This window comes from Macrobrachium rosenbergii, chromosome 40, assembly GCF_040412425.1.
Source record: "Macrobrachium rosenbergii isolate ZJJX-2024 chromosome 40, ASM4041242v1, whole genome shotgun sequence".
In the NCBI taxonomy this organism is placed as follows: Eukaryota; Metazoa; Arthropoda; class Malacostraca; order Decapoda; family Palaemonidae; genus Macrobrachium; species Macrobrachium rosenbergii.
Window position 1 is genome coordinate 15,418,948 of NC_089780.1, and position 17,114 is coordinate 15,436,061.

At 37.2% G+C, this 17,114-nt stretch overlaps 1 long non-coding RNA gene across 1 annotated transcript; it reads left to right on the forward strand.

Annotated features, from left to right (window-relative positions):
* Nucleotides 1-5,876: 5,876 nt before the first annotated feature.
* Nucleotides 5,877-14,049, forward strand: LOC136826157 (uncharacterized). Its single transcript, XR_010849527.1, has 3 exons — nucleotides 5,877-6,099; nucleotides 10,235-10,331; nucleotides 13,962-14,049. It is a non-coding gene; the product is annotated as an uncharacterized lncRNA (long non-coding RNA).
* The last annotated feature ends 3,065 nt before the right edge of the window (nucleotides 14,050-17,114 follow it).

Consider the following 17,114-nt stretch of genomic DNA (forward strand, 5'->3'; position numbering starts at 1 on the left):
TTTTCAATATGGGCCTCTGATTGAAGCCCTGTTTTCGAAATATATATTGAGAGTAAATCTTGATAAAGACGGTATAATTCCAGCATAGTCTGAGGGAAGGCCATCTTTTAACAAATTATGGAAACAATATTGTATTGTGATAAATCTTCATTCATCGTCCGGAGTACATTGATATTTTATTGGTACGTAGTTTTGAGAAATAAATTTCGGTTCTGTTCTCTTCACTTTTAATGAATATCTGCCTGACACTGGAATAAAGCCCAGGCGAAATTGCCCGCTGTTAATGTGATCCCATGGTACAAGTTCTTTTATTCTGTTATGCCTAAGTGGCTGAGGTATGCTTGCATTGAAACTCTCTCTCTCTCTCTCTCTCTCTCTCTCTCTCTCTCTCTCTCTCTCTCTCTCTCTCTCTCTCTCTCTCATTTTCATATCTTAAAATATACGCTTACGTTTTCCTACTGAGAATTGTTTGACGTTTCAACATCTGTTTGGATTTCGGAAAGGAAGCGGAAGTTTGTATATATGTTTTCCTTTTATCCAGCAGATAGTTTACTTCCTGTGGATCGGAGAATGTTATCTACATTTGTAACTCTCTCTCTCTCTTCTCTCTCTCAGTTAAGTTATACTTTATCTTGGTGTAATGTGTATAAAATCCGGATTAGAAGTCGCCAATCGCAAGTTTTTAATTACACGTTATTATACTTAGTACTAAAGAAATGGTAATTATACGGACGCAGAATTGAGAAAGCAGTGCAGTATCACAAAATACTGAATTTATTGGTTGCAAACAGAATGAAAATACCAAAGAATGTGATAGGTTATAATTATGAAAAATTACATCATTCTTTTTTAAAATTTGAAGGTTCTTTGGAGGGAAGAGGGACCCGAAATAGTTATGTGACTGAGATCGTTAAGTCAGGGGAGCAACTTCTGGCTGATCGAGAGTTCCATGCGGAAATATGAAATAGTAACATCAACGAGTTCATATTCTTTGTGTCACTTATGAAATAATCCACCTCATTTTGTCATTGTTTTTGAAAAAGAGAGAGACTGTTTGACAGGGTTTGCAGTTTGAACAAAATGTGTTATTTATTGTTTCGTCCACCAGATCTTGGAGGAGGTTTTCCAAAAGCTTCATGTCATCCGTTCATTAACAGTCAGTCCCGTAGGGGGTAGTGCCGCCAGTGCACCTCAAGCTGTACACTGTAGGCATTACTTAAGGTTCTTTGTAGTGTCCCTTCGGCCCTTAGTTGCAACCCCTTTCTTTACACCTTTCACTGTACCTCCGTTCACATTCTCTTTCTTCCATCTTACTTTCCACCCTCCCTTAACAATTGTTTCATAATGCAACTGCTTTGAGGTTTTTCTCCTGTTACACCTTTCAGACCTTTTTTCACTGTCAGTTTCCCTCTCAGCACTGAATGACCTCACAGGCCCCAGCTCTTGGCCTTTGGTATAAATTTTTTATGTCAGTTCCAGTTAACAGTCGGTGCTTAGATGTCAGGCAAACATGAAGAATTCCAGGGAGCAAACAAATCTAACCAACTGCAGATCAGGCCTTGAAATGATCGGTTTACGAGTCAGTATTTGAAATACTACTTTGTCCCAGATTGAGTTTGCATTTTTCCTTTTTTTCTTTCTTCTGAGAAACAGGACAGGTTATGGAATGTCAGGTGGGGAGTAAAGAGGACGCATTAATCATAATCCATCTGAAGCATCGCCAGTATCACTCAGTGACAGTTCTCTGCAGAGACCAAAAACATGTTGGTGGGGAATGATGCTGAGGGAAAATTATTTTTAATCATATTAGAAAGTGAAATTCAATTAGAGTAAGTGTCAGTCAGGTAATGTCAATAGTAAATTTTAAAGCACAAAATGATAATCTAGAGATTCTGGACTATCTTGAAAAGTTGTAAGACAAAGTAGGTTTAGTTGTTTATTGGTGAATCATAATAAATGCAATCAAAGGCACACTTATTTTGTCTTCTCTCTTTGTCTCACACACACACACACACACACACACACACACACACACACACACACACACACACACACACACACACACACACGCAGAGCGCATAAATTATATTTTATCACTGAATGCCAAAAAATACGGCAACGTCAAAATAATCATTCAGAGCAACACAGTCTTCAGAAAGGCTGATAACATCAGAAATTAGAAAATTAATAGAAAAACGACTTACCAAAAAATACTTGCATTACATTCATCTACTTAAATGCCACGACGATTAATTTAATATCATATAATTACACAGTGGCAAGGTGAAGGCACTCAGCCATCGAAAAATGTTCCAAAATGAATTCTTTCTCAAGGTGAATAAAACGAAATAAGGGAGCTTTAAAGAAAGAGGAATATCATATTCATATCCTCCTGTACTCTGATTTAAAAAGCATAAGGAGATAGGAAAGCAAATTAAAATATGATAGAGTATCATGTATTTCAGTCAAGATGGCATTATGCTTTCCCGTGCCCTGAATGGCATTGGAACTTAATATCTCACTGCCTTTTTTATGGTCGTGAAAATACTGTAGTTCACATTTCTCATGTGTTTTTTATGGTTACCTTTTTGTCGTTCCCACAAGGGAATAAATTCCGCACTTGATTCATAGGGTCTTTGTTAGAACGCACGCAGTGAAATTTATTAGTACTGGAATGACAACAAAACCAGTAAAAAATGCACTCGAGTTTCTTCGTTTTCTCTACAACCGCTCCAGCGTATAATCAAAGCCACTGAAAACAGATCTATCTTTCGGTGGTCTCGGTATAATGCTGTATGAACCGCGGCCCATGAAACTTTAACCACGGCCCTGTGGTGGCATATCCTGTATCGTTGACAGAAGCACGATTATGGCTAACTTTAACTTTAAATAAAGTAAAAACTACTGAGGCTAGAGGGCTGCAATTTGCTAAGTTGCAGCCCTCTAGCCTCAGTAATTTTTAAGATCTGAGGGCGGACAGAAAAAGCGCAGAGAGAGAAAATGCGGACAGAATAAAGTGCGGACGAACAGACAAAGCCGGCACAATAGCTTTCTTTTACAGAAAACTAAAAAATACAAGGTACACTCCAAGGAACGTTACTTTTCTACAGAGCGTTATGCTCTGTAAACTTAAGATCAGTACAAAAGAAAACGACACCGCTTCAAATCAGTACAACTTGGTAGATTTTAATTACCAATAATCAACGCTACTTTTCGTCTTGACTGATAATTTTCTGACCACTTCTCAGTTTAATCCCTAACCGGGGTCGCTGTTTTTGATGAACCTTTTCCAGGTGATTTTAACACTCATTGAACGGCTCATTAAATATTTTGTTTGGGGATGAAAATCTAGGTAAGAGAATGAATATCAGTTATGACTACATCATCGGTAACAAGTAAATTTGACTTACATAGGTCTCTGCAAAATTACAGAATTTTAGTACATACTTTGCAATCAGAGCGATTTACATAAATATACTCTGTCGTTCAGCTACAGGTTGACCTGAACTAAGACTGCCTTTGGTGACGAGACTGTTACAGTGGTGTGAAATGCTTGCTAAATAATCAAGACAAAATGAGCAGTTAATATATTTGTGAATAGTGATGCACCCCTTTCCCCGTGCAATTTCTCTAATAGACTCTACACAATACATTTATTTTAAAACAAGCAAAGACAGAAAAATGTTCATTACCAGTTAAGACCTCACCATATATGACTGGTTAACCACAGAAAAATGGGTATAAATAGGAATGTTAAAATTGTTTTACTGTTTGTGATATATTAGTGGATGAACTGATGAGAAAAATTTGGAAAAAGACAAAATGTGTGGGTACAAGTTTTTGGCATGAGAAAGGAGTCTAAAAGCATATATGGAATTGTTGATGCTAGCAGCTGGTACAGTAAGTTGGTGACATTGCAGGGAAAAAGCAGCAACTGCTGAGAGAGTTTGAAAATGCTTTAAGAGATATATGAAAGTTAGTGATAGCAGATTATGTTTGTGGGATAATTGGAGTCTAGGAAGATGAAGCAATGAATATTAGTGCAGATTGTGAAGAACGAAAGTGGTCAGTTCACAAAAGCCTATGTAAACAAGTATACTGAATGATAGTAAGTTTAGATAGGAGGCGAAATACAGGATGTGTGTGGATCAGAGAGGATAGTAAGGTATCCACAAAAAGCTTGAAAATAGAAAGTAGCCAGATTTTTGCATGTATCGTTGTATTTTTGGACCAACTCTCCTCATTGAGTGTGGATGGTGATTGCAAGTAAGAAGAAAAATGTGGAAGTTGTTGGCGGGACTTAACTTTGCAGCCTGTCTGGAATAGAATGTTGAAGGGGAAAGAAATAAATATGTATGTCTATACTTTAGGGAGTTTTGTCCTTCTCCCTTAGTGAGCATAGGTCCAGCTGACCCATCTGGTAGTACCTGGATTAGGGCCCCAAGCTTAGGGTAGGAGCGTCCGTTTAGGTAAAGCCTTTAAGGCTAGATTCACACACAAGTTTGTGACCTTGCTCAGGATAGGCATCAGAAATCATTGGCAGCGAGCTGGTGGATAGTTATTTCGTATATAATGATAGTTCCACTATTGATCTGTGGTGTGTTTCGGGCGTAGCAGTCAATTTCCATGAATTATAAGCCGGACAATGCATCTTTTTCTTATCTCATGGCAAAGGTTTCAAAATTAATTTATCATACTGTAGCTTTCTCTTATTATTGACTGTTTCAAAATCATCATTTGTATTGCGTCAGTGAACACTTGTCTGCTGTTCTCTCATTGTTATATCCCTGAGATTTTGTACACTATCAGTACCTGTATATACCTTTTATTGACTATTACTTTTGTATATTTCCTTGGTCTTTGTTTATAATGAATCCCCAGTTGGAAGCTTATCTGTATTTTATTTTTATGGGTTATGTTGTTTTATTAAGTGAGATTGGTTTAGTCCATTATCAGGATACTTCAGGGAGTTTTTTGAAGGGTATTTCGTGAACCCTCTACCTTCTTATAAAAATTGATTTATTACATCACTGCAAGATGATTGCCATTGGTTACATCTAATTTTTTCTCGTTAGAAATTGTTCAGGCATTCTGTCTTGCTATCATTTGCTTGCATGCTTGTTATTGTTTTTACTATCCCTACTTATATTTTTTATCCCGTTATGTTTATATTAACTTTGTAAGATGAATAGAATGTCCTTTACTGACACTTCATTTACGGGGGGTTTCATTCTGTAACATTTTCGGTAATATTTTAGTTCAGGATACCAAGCTTGTTGAAGCCTTCGAACATGAAATCGGAATTGTTATTTACTTTTTATATATATTATCTGTTTCACTTGTAGTCTGTTTGCCTGGTTGATTTAAACTTATTCTTTAGTAATAAGTAAGTCACCAATGTATTTATTTTATATGCGGAGACTTTTCAGGATATTGAATAGAATTTGTAAAACCAATCTAGAGTCCGGACTATAAATGAAGTCGATTTTCTGTGGCTCCGTTCTTTATGTTCGGATCTTGACAAATCACCGTTTACGTAATTGCTCGGTTACTCGTGATCAATGACAAAGCAAGAATAAAAGTTAGGTCGCCGATAGGAGTCCTTAATGACTACATAAAAGCAGGTAAAATAAAAGCATTTGGCCTTGAATTATGGAAATAACGAGTAATACTTGGATTATGATTGAACGATTAAATAATTGTTTTTTCATGCCCACTTTCAAAGTATAAATATGAGTTGGTTGCCAATATTAATTGTTCATAATTATGTAAAAACATGTCAAGTAAAAGATTCTCCTTGAAATAAGCAAATTTTGAATCATACCTGGATTGTGAAAGTGTCGACAAAAAAAAAAGTTATATTCTAGAATGGTCATAAAGAACAGCGCCAAATGTCGTGACCATTTCCCCTACGTTCCCCAAAACGTAAACAAAGTACAATAAGTGTTCATTTCTACGCCACGAGGAGACCTGAAAGTCATTGCCTTGTCATCTTACACAAAGTCAACATGGCTACAGAGAAACCTGCTGATAACAAGCCTAAAATCGACTTAGGTTTGCTGGAAGAGGACGACGAGTTTGAGGAGTTCCCCGCAGAAGGTAACGACCCCAAATTGTGCAAGTAATTTTCTTTTGATCAACTCGGGATTGTTTTTAACATTTCGAAGGCTAGACGAGGCTAACTTGAATTTGGTTGTGATGTGAATTCGTTGGCAGTTGGTTTTTATTGTCTTGGGAAGTATTTCATCAAGGTACACCTAGATAATGTGGTAGTAGCCCATTAAAATATATAGTTTGCCAAATATTTCGATTCCTCGCCGAGTGGTCCTACCCTACTTGAGGTCTAACCGTTATACGCTATTCATGAGGCTCCCCAAGTGTAGGCTATTAATTACCTTGGAAATTGATTTTCCTGTACTTTTAGTGTTGCTGATGAAGGAGGTGGTGGTGTTTATTGGGTAAATTTTTAGAAAGAGGAACCAGCCCAAAATGACATGAAAATGTTTTTCTAGGTGATTTTGATGTGTTTTGCACGAATATCACCTTCATTTTCCTCGGAAATTAACGGTTTTAGACTTTACTCGGAGCACCTATAGTTTCCCGAGCCCACTCGACCGCCGACCGAAATCGGCGGAAGAACACCAAAACCAACATGTCGTCCTGTTTATGTGTGCTGTCAGTAAGGCCGTGGCGGAACGGCGCCGCGCCTTATCTGCATATTTAAAGATTCTTGGCAAGCACGACATTTTCTGGCAAGAGGTAATGTTGCTGCTGCGCGCTAGCCACAGGGGTTACAGTAAGGCCGTGTTCTTCCGCCGATTTCGGTCGGCGGTCGAGTGGGCCCGGGAAACTGTAGGTGCTCGAGTAAAGTCTAAAACCGTTAATTTCGAGGAAAATGAAGGTGATATTCGTGCAAAACACATCAAAATCACCTTGAAAAACATATTTTCATGTCATTTTGGGCTGGTTCCTCTTTCTAAAATAATACCGTTTATTGTCGGTCAATTGTTATTAACCTCATACCTACCCAACAGGGTAGAGGACCCTTTAGGAATGTGGGGTTTTGGGCCGGGGAAGTCACAGGGAGAAAGACCAGACTGCCATGTTGATGATATGGAATGGTTCTGCGTATTTGCAAGTCATCAGGAAACCATAGCCTATGTTTAAGAAGGGATTGTCTAAGGAAATCTATTTTAAAAGGAACTGTACTAACCTAACGTACCCTAACCTAACTTAACCTAGCAGGCCGTGTTACTTAGTCGGGAGGGGGAGCCCCCAGTGAAGGAAACTCCTTGTTTTACCAAAAGCTCACCTATAACACTGCAAATGCACAATAACATTCCAGGATGGCCAGCATACAACTTCAGAGGATAATTACAGTCGACCGACAAAAAAAATGTTAAATTCTTAATAAGCAACCAAAATACTATAGAAAAATAAGTTTCTAAAGTAATACCCCATGCTGAGCTATGGCTTAGTTCTACTAATTTTTTAACCATTGTTAAACCAAATCAATCGTTAGGCCTTTTTTTAACCCACTGTAGCCTATGTAGCAATAAATGCAGTAGACCTCAGTAGGCTGAGGGAACTGGAGGAACCAAAATTTCAAAGCTGAGGCTAGGCCCTTGCTTTCAGAAAAATAGGCGTAAGTGAGTCATTTCATTAATCTCTACCAATCACAGGATATAATGCAAAACAAGAGGCCAGGGCTATATTACTTTCCATTGCCTCCAAATGATAAAAAAAAAAAGTTGTAGGATTAAGTTGTTCAACTTGTTTTAAAGTACACTAGGCTAAACCCCAATTACCCAATCGGTTTCCATCAATTCACTGACTGCCATTTTTGTGGTGGGAAGAAAATTGTTTTAAGTTACAATTAGATGTGAACCCTATCACACAGCACCTTGCTTCCATAGTTCTTAAGATGGTTGTACTCTGGTGCCCCGGTCTTGCAATTTCCCAGTCGCAAGAAATTTAAACCCGGCTATAATCGTATGCCTTTTTGGCCTACATCGTGCCCTATGTCTACTAATTTTTTCAGGCCAGCCAATGAGAACTGTATGATTCATATGCCTGCGTGGACCTGCGCTTTCACCCAGGTTCAGCCGTCCATTCTTGTTCCAGCCTCCTAAATGGATGCACATGATTAGTGTGTTTCAGCATATAATGAATTTGATGCTTTAGAAACTCCTAGACACCAGTACCTACTTACCCATAAATTCTGTTGTTTGGAAGTGGTATGTGAAAGGTGTTTTTGTAAATTTCGGTTGTTTTGAAATGATTTAACATGTTCATCTGCTTAAGAGCCATCCAACACTGCCTCCTGAGTACATTATTCCCAGCCAACTACAATATGACCTGCCCAACTACAGTGCCCTGGGTCTGATCAGGTTAGGTGAGGTAAGGATTGGTTAGGTCAGGGCATGATACCCCAGGAAAAGTTAAATTAAGGTAGTTTTGACCTCATGTCTGAATGGAAACACACGCCAATCTGCATTCTTACAGTATGTTCAAGAATGCAGAATGATGGGACAGTGCTCCAAAAATTTGTATTTCTGCAAGCCCAGTCTTATGGTTTCAGATATTTATTTTTTTATGGTTTTGTAATTTTGACCTACTGTACAAATTAATTCTTTTCTTGGTCAAGAATGCAGAATGGTGGACCAAGTCGAAAAATCATTATAAGTAGTATTGTTGATGCTGTTTCAACCAAATGACACAGCATTTTTTTTTGGCAGTTTTTATACTAAACCTTGATTTGTTGTTCTGCAATGTCCCCAATCACAGAACACATTATTAAGAACAAAGAGGCCACAAGGCCAATTACTGAGACACATTTTAACAATAGCAACTGCAGAATGAATGTGACAAAGTTTTGACAATTAACATTTTTATATAGATACAAAATTGCCAGGGATAAAACTTGTCTGTAACTTAACTTTACCTAGGGTGTTGTGCCTTGATGGCGGGTGGGAAGTTTATTTGAGGACGTGGACTGGCTTAGACTACCCTGTATTGATAGTAGGCCAAAATCCTCACTTTTCATCATATTAATTTATCTAAAACAACAAACAAACTGCTTACCTTAATTGAAATTGTTGAGGTTAAAATTTGTTGGGTTCCATCCTCATTTTAGCCTCCTTGAGTGTGTGGAGCTGATCATGGATGTGCTAGACCCAGGTCATATTACATTTGGTCGGAACGATAACATGTTTAGAAAGGCATTTTGGAAGGCTCAGGAGCAGATGTTCATGGTTATTTCCAGAAACAAGTGAAATTGATACAGAACACCTTGCATAGACTGTTACTGAACAAAATGAAGGAGTTTCTGGGTAAGTAGGTGGTGGTGCCTAGGAGTTTCTATGGAATTGAATTTGCCACATTTTGAAACACAGTTAAAATACAAGCATACATGTCACAGGAGCTTGGAACAGGAGAGAACAGCTGAATCTGGATCAGAGCATAAATGTGGGCCTATGAATTCTGTTGCTCAGTTAGGTTGGGTTTAAAAAAGCAGTAGGCATTTGGTGTGACCTAGGTTGACTGGGTGTACAAATGGGTAGGCTGAAATTTCCCGCAACTTGAAAATAAGGTCAAATTATTAAAAATATTTTTCATTGTCTTAATTAAATGTTTTGTCCAAGTTTTTTTTTTTTGCCATACTCTAGCTATATATTTTGGTAACATCAAATGCATACATGTCAATACTAAAAAAAAATATTTTTCTTAATATCTTCTGAAAAGGAGCAGGGCTTATGTGCCATCAAACAATGTAACTCCCTGGTTATCATATTTCAATAACCAATTCCAGTCCATGCTGAGGAATACTCATAATAAAAGGCTTTTGTTTTTATACCTAGGAAACACAAATGGCTTGAAAAATTTGTACTTTTTCCCCAGAAATACAAACCAGCATTTTACCATAGTCTCACTTCTACCAACCCCACACAAAATCCATGTTGTGGAAGGACAAAAAGTGATGGGTTTCCAATGAATTATTTGGTCAATGCTCTTATGCTTACCTACTGTATTACTTTTTTATGTTTAGGCAGTCCAATTTGTCTTTTCCCCCTTTCTTGTATTCATCAAGTACTGTAGTCTTGGAAGTCCTATTCTGTAGATGTGTGTTTAAGAGATTCTTGAAAGTAATATATGATAGAGTTACACTGTAATGTATAGGAAATGGCATGCTAAGTGTAATTTTCATGTAACCTAATAAATTTTCTCTTTGCAGATTGGACTGCAGCAGAAGAAGATGCAGAAGATGTCAATGTTTGGGAAGACAACTGGGATGATGATAATATTGAGGATGATTTTTCACAGCAGTTGAGGTAACTACTGTATGCCTAATGGCAGTTGTCTTTATCTCTTTTGCCATGTGCATGTAATGGTATGCACATTTTGTTTAAAACTTTGCTTCACTGTAGGCTTATAGGTATAAATGATCCAAATAAGTAGTAGTTTGTGACTGACTTGAAGCAGAGGTTCATGTCACCTCATGAAATAAGAAAAGCATGGAAAGTGAGGTAGAAAAGTCATCATATGGCTGTTAGGCTTTTGCTGCATTTAATTTCCGTAAGTTTTGTTCTTCATGAAATTGCCTGGGATGCTTAACAGGTATAGGTTGCCTCAAGTCTGTCTGTGTAGCTTTCTGTTAGCATTTTTTTTATTTCTCTAGATTTTAAGTTGTAAGTAATCTCTCGCCCTATACCAGTCAAAGTATATCTGAATAGGATCCCTCCATTGTGAAGGGCAGGTAATAAGCCTAGTCTCATTACCATAAGCATATAAAGATAAACATTCACAACAACACTGATACTTGTCCTGATTTGAACCTGGATATAGGTTTTCCTCAATAACTATCTGGTGACAGATCTGCTTCTAAAACCTTATGATTCTCTGATTTTCCTTACTTTTCTGTGAAAGACTCCTCATGAAGAGCCAAGTCTTGCCCTTTCATCAGTTTTCAATTTATTTTTTTATCCTTTATGCTGTCCTGTTAATCACCACACTCCTTATTCATCATTTACCTTAAGAGATGTAGTGAATGTTAGATAGTGTGAACCCTAATATTTTAGTAGAATTTGGAAGATTTATAGCATTTGGAAATTATTCCTGAAGTTAATAGCTTGGTGTTGCTCAGTGATACGTATGATTTAACATATAAAAATTATCACTTAACTAAACAGAATTACCCACTGCACTCACTTTTTTTTTATATTTTAGGAGAATGGCTCTTAAATTTTTCTAGTGTTCATGTAACCAAAAAAAAGGGGCACTAAAAGTGGCACCTCAGCTTGGCAGATTTTGTTAATGTAAATGCCTAAGTCAGAAAAAAATTATATAAATATTTTGTACTTGCCAGAGAAATCTGGTAAGTACAGTAGTGTTAATGGACAGCAGATCAAGGCTTTCTTGTTTTCACCTGTGAGGGTGGAGGGTGAATGAAAGGACAAACACACTCATATTGACTGATACTTTCCAGGATGTGCCTTTGAGAATGGATAGTCAACAAACACACACACGACCAAAGCATTTCTCTTTGTGCATGAAGTTAGGAAACATTACACACTTAATGTGGGCCTAACTCTCTCTCTCTCTCTCTCTCTCTCTCTCTCTCTCGCACACAATTTTTTTGGACATTACTTAATGCAGTTCTCTACTGAACTAATACAATATGTTAATAGTGTAAATAATATACACATTTTTTTATGTGTCCACATGTACAGGGTATATGCACACATATGCATCATGTTAGGATAAACTGTGCACAGCAGTATGTTTGCTTGCAATTTGTACTATGAGAGTTAGCCCCAGGATACCCTATTGTGGCAGTTAAAAGCCAGTCTGTTGTTTAGCGGATTTCGTTACCTACCGGAAGGGACAGACCCCCAAGCTGTTTGTTAAGTGTAGGTGACACTACTTAATATTTCCTCAGAAATTGCATGATGACATCCTGGGAACATCAGATGCATGTCTTGTTATTGCATGGACTGCTCACTGAGCATAACCCTTGCTAGCCTAAAACCATAGCATAAGTGCTTTACAATTGAAGCAACTATGAAGTTTCAGAAGAGGACATGAAAAAATTGCTCCTGAATTTCTGCATATGGTATATTTTAAAAAGTATTGTTTTCAGGCCTATGTTACATTTAATGTCATAATAATTCTAGGACTGAGGCACCACAATATTCTTAATGAGGTTAAAGATTTTCCATTTATAGAGAACTACTTATCATGACAAAGGTCACCATATTCAAGATGCATGTGGTACTAGCCTTAATAATGAATAGGAGAAGAACATTGTACAATAATTACTCTACATTTATCATAATGAGAAAAAATTTCAAATTGGATGGTGTTCTCATCTTTATCCTCATCTCAGACAAAAAACACTGTAAATTTCCATCTTTTTTGCTCTTCATATAGCATCTCGAACGCCATCTCTTGACTTTTTTTCATCAACATTTTGTCTGGTTTCCCATACATGATCAGAAAGGGTGAATTATCTGTATGATCCAAGTCCTCATAAGTAAACATCTATTTTTGAGCCTTCCCACAGGTTAACATTCCGCCTCTCATGCAACTATTTTGCTGATTGCTCGCAGTCACGTAGATCTCCGCATATTTTTCAGTATTTTGACTATCACATCTCATATCTACTTCCTTGCTTGTGATACAGTAGTCCCAGTGTGCTTACCATTTATGAATCTCGGCATTAATCTCAGGACTATATTTCAGAATCTCCCTCATTTTGTTTTGTTCAGATACCCATGTCTAAGCACAGGTCTTGGGTATGTTCTCTTTTTTTCACTTAGCTCTCAAGAAATTCCTACACTCTTACTGCTTTCTTAATTCCAGCTCTTCTGTAGCATAATCCTCATTGTTCATCTTCACATCATTAACTCAGCTGTAATATTCAGGACCTTGGAATTCCCGCATTGCTTTTAAACTTCAAGTACTGAAAATCTCTGTCATCTGTTGTATCTATTGTAAATATTCGCTTCACCCTTATAGCTTACCCACAGCATCCACATGCCATTTTCTTTATTGTGCTTTTAGTGCTCTCTCTCTCTCTCTCTCTCTCTCTCTCTCTCTCTCTCTCTCTCTCTCTCTCTCTCTCTCTCTCTCTCTCTCAGCCTGGTATGATGATATTTGCCACCTTCTAACGTTGACTTTCTATACATTTTGAGTGTTTTTTTTTTTAGCCTTTCCTAGAGTTATATTCAGTTTGGTGATGTAAATTTTGGCACAGGAACTTCTCAGTCCTTCACATTAGTTATACCAGGCAGCATAGAAAGATTAGAGGGTCAGCATTCCCTGCTCATGCACGAATGGCTGGTGAGGGACCATCCTTTTACTCTCTCACCATAAGCACAGATATTTACAGAAAACCTAAATACTGGCTACTATTACCATTTTGTTGTAGCTATAGCATTTACAGATCAATACAGTACATCTTTTACACTATCCAATCCTTTATGGATCTTCTCCTCTTCCCTTTTCCAACTTTTCCAAATCCTTATGAATTATGCACATTTCCCCAACTTATCATCATCAAAATTTTGCCCCTCTTTGACTCACAGTCACTAGGATAAGAAGTTTAACAAAATGAGTAGTTTCTTAGAAAAAAATGTTAACAATGTATGGTATGTGGCAGGGGTTCATAACCTCGTTCAGATTTCAAGGCAAGTGTTTTGAGAAGATCCTTGATAGCACAGCATTGCTCAGTTTATGTATGTTGTATTTTATACTTAGCAGTCTGTCACTAGTTTTCAAGTAGTCTTATTATGTTTGCAGCTTCATTTTTGTCATTTCTTTCATTCACATTATAGCATTCAGTTTAATTATGATTTTGTTCAACTGATAAGTAGCTTAAATTACTGTGTGGAGGACTTCTTTGTCAATTTAGTGTTACATGTTACTAATAGATTCTTTTTCCAATTTTCCTATGTTTACAGAGCTGAGCTGAACACACAACCAATGCAATAGATCATTCATACACATTGTTGAAGTATAGAATTTTTATAAATAAACATACTCAGTTTTGCTGGCCTTTTCTTGCCTAAAAGCAAAATTATTTGTATTGTTAAGGTTATTAAGCATATAGGAGTCTGTTTCTACGTGTCAAGTTTTTCATGCTATTGGTGATTGCTTACAACTGTAAGTACTGTATTGAAAAATTTTAGTTTTTCAAGATATACAGAATGTCTTGTAGAGGAGCATTTGCATTACAAACTTGTATTTGTTTCTTGAAAAAAATTTGCAGCATGGTAGTTGATCAAGTTCAGAGGCTTATATATCTATAGTGTACATTTTCTCATTTAGAGGATATTGTAGGATGTTTTGTGATGGGGACAGGATTCTGTTCAAGGATTAACACCCCTCTTAACTCAAAAACCTTCATTGAGGCAAGCTCCTTTCAGTCTTTGCAGTGAAAAGCTGTTGCTCACCCTTGTCCCAGTCTTCAAACTGAAGGGTCTGGATATCTCCACTTCAGTGGAGTAATCCATACTGACGAGCCTCACCTCAGAAACTACAGCCTTCGGAATGGGATGTAACTTTCACCCTCTGTGGCTTAACCAGGGCCCCTTCTAAGTCCTTGGTACAAGCTTTTGATAGGGATCTTACCCTTAAGACTGTTTTCCTGTTTTGGCCTTGGTGAAAAAGATGGGGTTACATGGCTTGTCTCATTTTGTTCAGCACATACAGGGATGGGGATTCCTCTTCCTCTCCTTTTCTGGGTTTGTGGTGAAAACTTAGAACCTGTCAGCTCTTGACAAGAGATTCTCTATTCCCACCCTCCAAGACTGGTTCTCACTGTTAGTGCTATTTGAAAAGGACCTGCTCCCAGAGACAAGTGTATGTGCCTTTTTGGTAATACAGTTGATCACAAGAAGGTGTCTAGATACAGTTGATCACAAGAAGGTGTCTAGGAACTCCCTTTCTTTTTTAGGTCTCTACTTGTGCTAGAGCACACAATGGCACAATGGCAAGGGGATGTGGGCCCATACCTCTCTTTTCAAGTACTGTAATGACAGCAGATGTATGTTATAAACAGACTTCCTTGTCCTCATTTCCCGTTTTGGAACTGTGGTGGCTACTCAACAATGTTTAGGCACCAAACTCTGACTGGATATAAAAGTATCTTGCCCAAGTACTTTAGCTTATTGTGAGTTGGGTAGTGAATGGGGTCACCTTCTTCCTCCTTGGGAGCAGAATGTAGGATGAAGTACCCACTGGAGACTGGCAGGCTACAAGCAACCACACTTCAACAAGGGGTTGTGGAGGTAGTGCTTATTCTGAACCCATTATTTCATATTTATCCAGAATTATATGCAGTGGTTTAGCTTCCTTTAAGGGGGAATGTCATGGTTCAACTGATGTTTTCTCTGACTGCCCTCTACAGTAGTGATTTACACCAAACTCTGGCAACCCTTTTACCAGACCAAGTAGGAATTAGCACATCCTCTGATTGCTTGTGCATCTGGGAGTGTGGCACTTGTATAGGTGGACTTGACTCAAGTCAATTGTCTGAGATAACCTCCCACCTAAGGAGTAAGTCTATGTAGAAAGTGGTTTGTATTTTTGTAGGAACAAGTAACAAATTTTTAAAAGTGGGTGATGATGTAAGGCAGGTGATTAGTATTCCCCAACTTACTATCCCCATAACCACCAGTTAATGACCTTGTTCGCTGAGAGTACTCCAATGTGGCAAAAATGCTGTGGTTTGTGTAGCTGGGAAAAATTTATTTTGGTAGATTACAGTTTGTTTTGTCAAGTTATGATGATTGCAATTTGACTGCTTTCCTATTTATTTGACCTTTAAGAGAGTATTTTTTGTAATGGAATTATTTACTTTTTGTTTGTAGTGCACATTTCATTGCTACATATTCATTCATTTATTTTTGGCACGTCAATTTGAGATACAGTACTTTTTGTCGCGAGTGTATTTCACATAAGCAGTTTACTTTTCATCCTTTATTAATGTTGTTATTAATAGACCTGGAGATTACACCATTTTGATTTTGAGTATATTCAATTATATAATTTTTTATGAAACAAGTGTCATTCATATTGAGAGCTGTTGTGGACTAATCTTGATTGTATGTCAGATGAACATCTTTTTAGCTTAGGCATTGTGGAAGTTTATTTCCTAATCAACTTCCACAATGTTTCTTTGGTCTTTTTCATAGGGTGATGTTGAAGGCTTTTTCTCCAGTCATAAAGTTGTAGTTTTCTTGATTTAGCTTTTTCTTTTTATTATCTCCACATAATTTTTTTTTCCATACTGTCAGTCCTAACAGATTTGGCTTTGTGGTTTTAAGTAAATTTTTTTTTTTTTTGGCAGAGGGCTGCCAAGCAACTATTTATTGTCTAACTTAGTGTTAGTTTCCTTTTTTGCAATAAGAATTTGATGACAAGAAACCTTTCTAGAATCATTCCAAATCTACTGCTTTATCAGTAGTATTTTGTGTGCAGTTTTTGGTGAACTGCAATTTTATGCAATTTATTTCACTGGGGTAGGTGTTGCCACTAAAAAAAGTGTCTGGTATTCCTATGTCAAACATTGTGAAAAGTTTATTAAACTTTTGCTTTGTCAATTTCAGTCATCATGGCATGTCCTGGAAAGTTTATTGAACTTTCACCTTCTCAATTTGTTATCCTGGAAAGTTCATTAAACTTTCACCACAGTTACAGTCATCATGTCTGTGTCCCTCATATAAGACTTTACCATCATTGCTTCAGCTGTTTATATCCCTTCCAATAATGGTTCTTTGTGGGCTTAAGGTTTCTTATTCAGTATATCTTCATTTTCTGTGTAGTTAATTAATTCATCCTAAAATATACTGTTATCACATTTAAAATTTTAGGTTATTTTTAAAACATTTTGCTTTTAATTTTTTGGTTGAAGCTTTTCATTAGTAACCATAAGGCATCGCTTGGCAAATCTTGTACCCGTGTAAATGTAAAAACAATTTGCACCCGTGTAAATGTAAAAACAGACTGGCTTTGTTTGTTTCCATTTGAAAATTCTTGCTTTATGACTAGTCCAATCTTGTGATAGCAAAAGTATTGTCATGACTTCCATTTTTGGCTCTTCCCTGGCTATG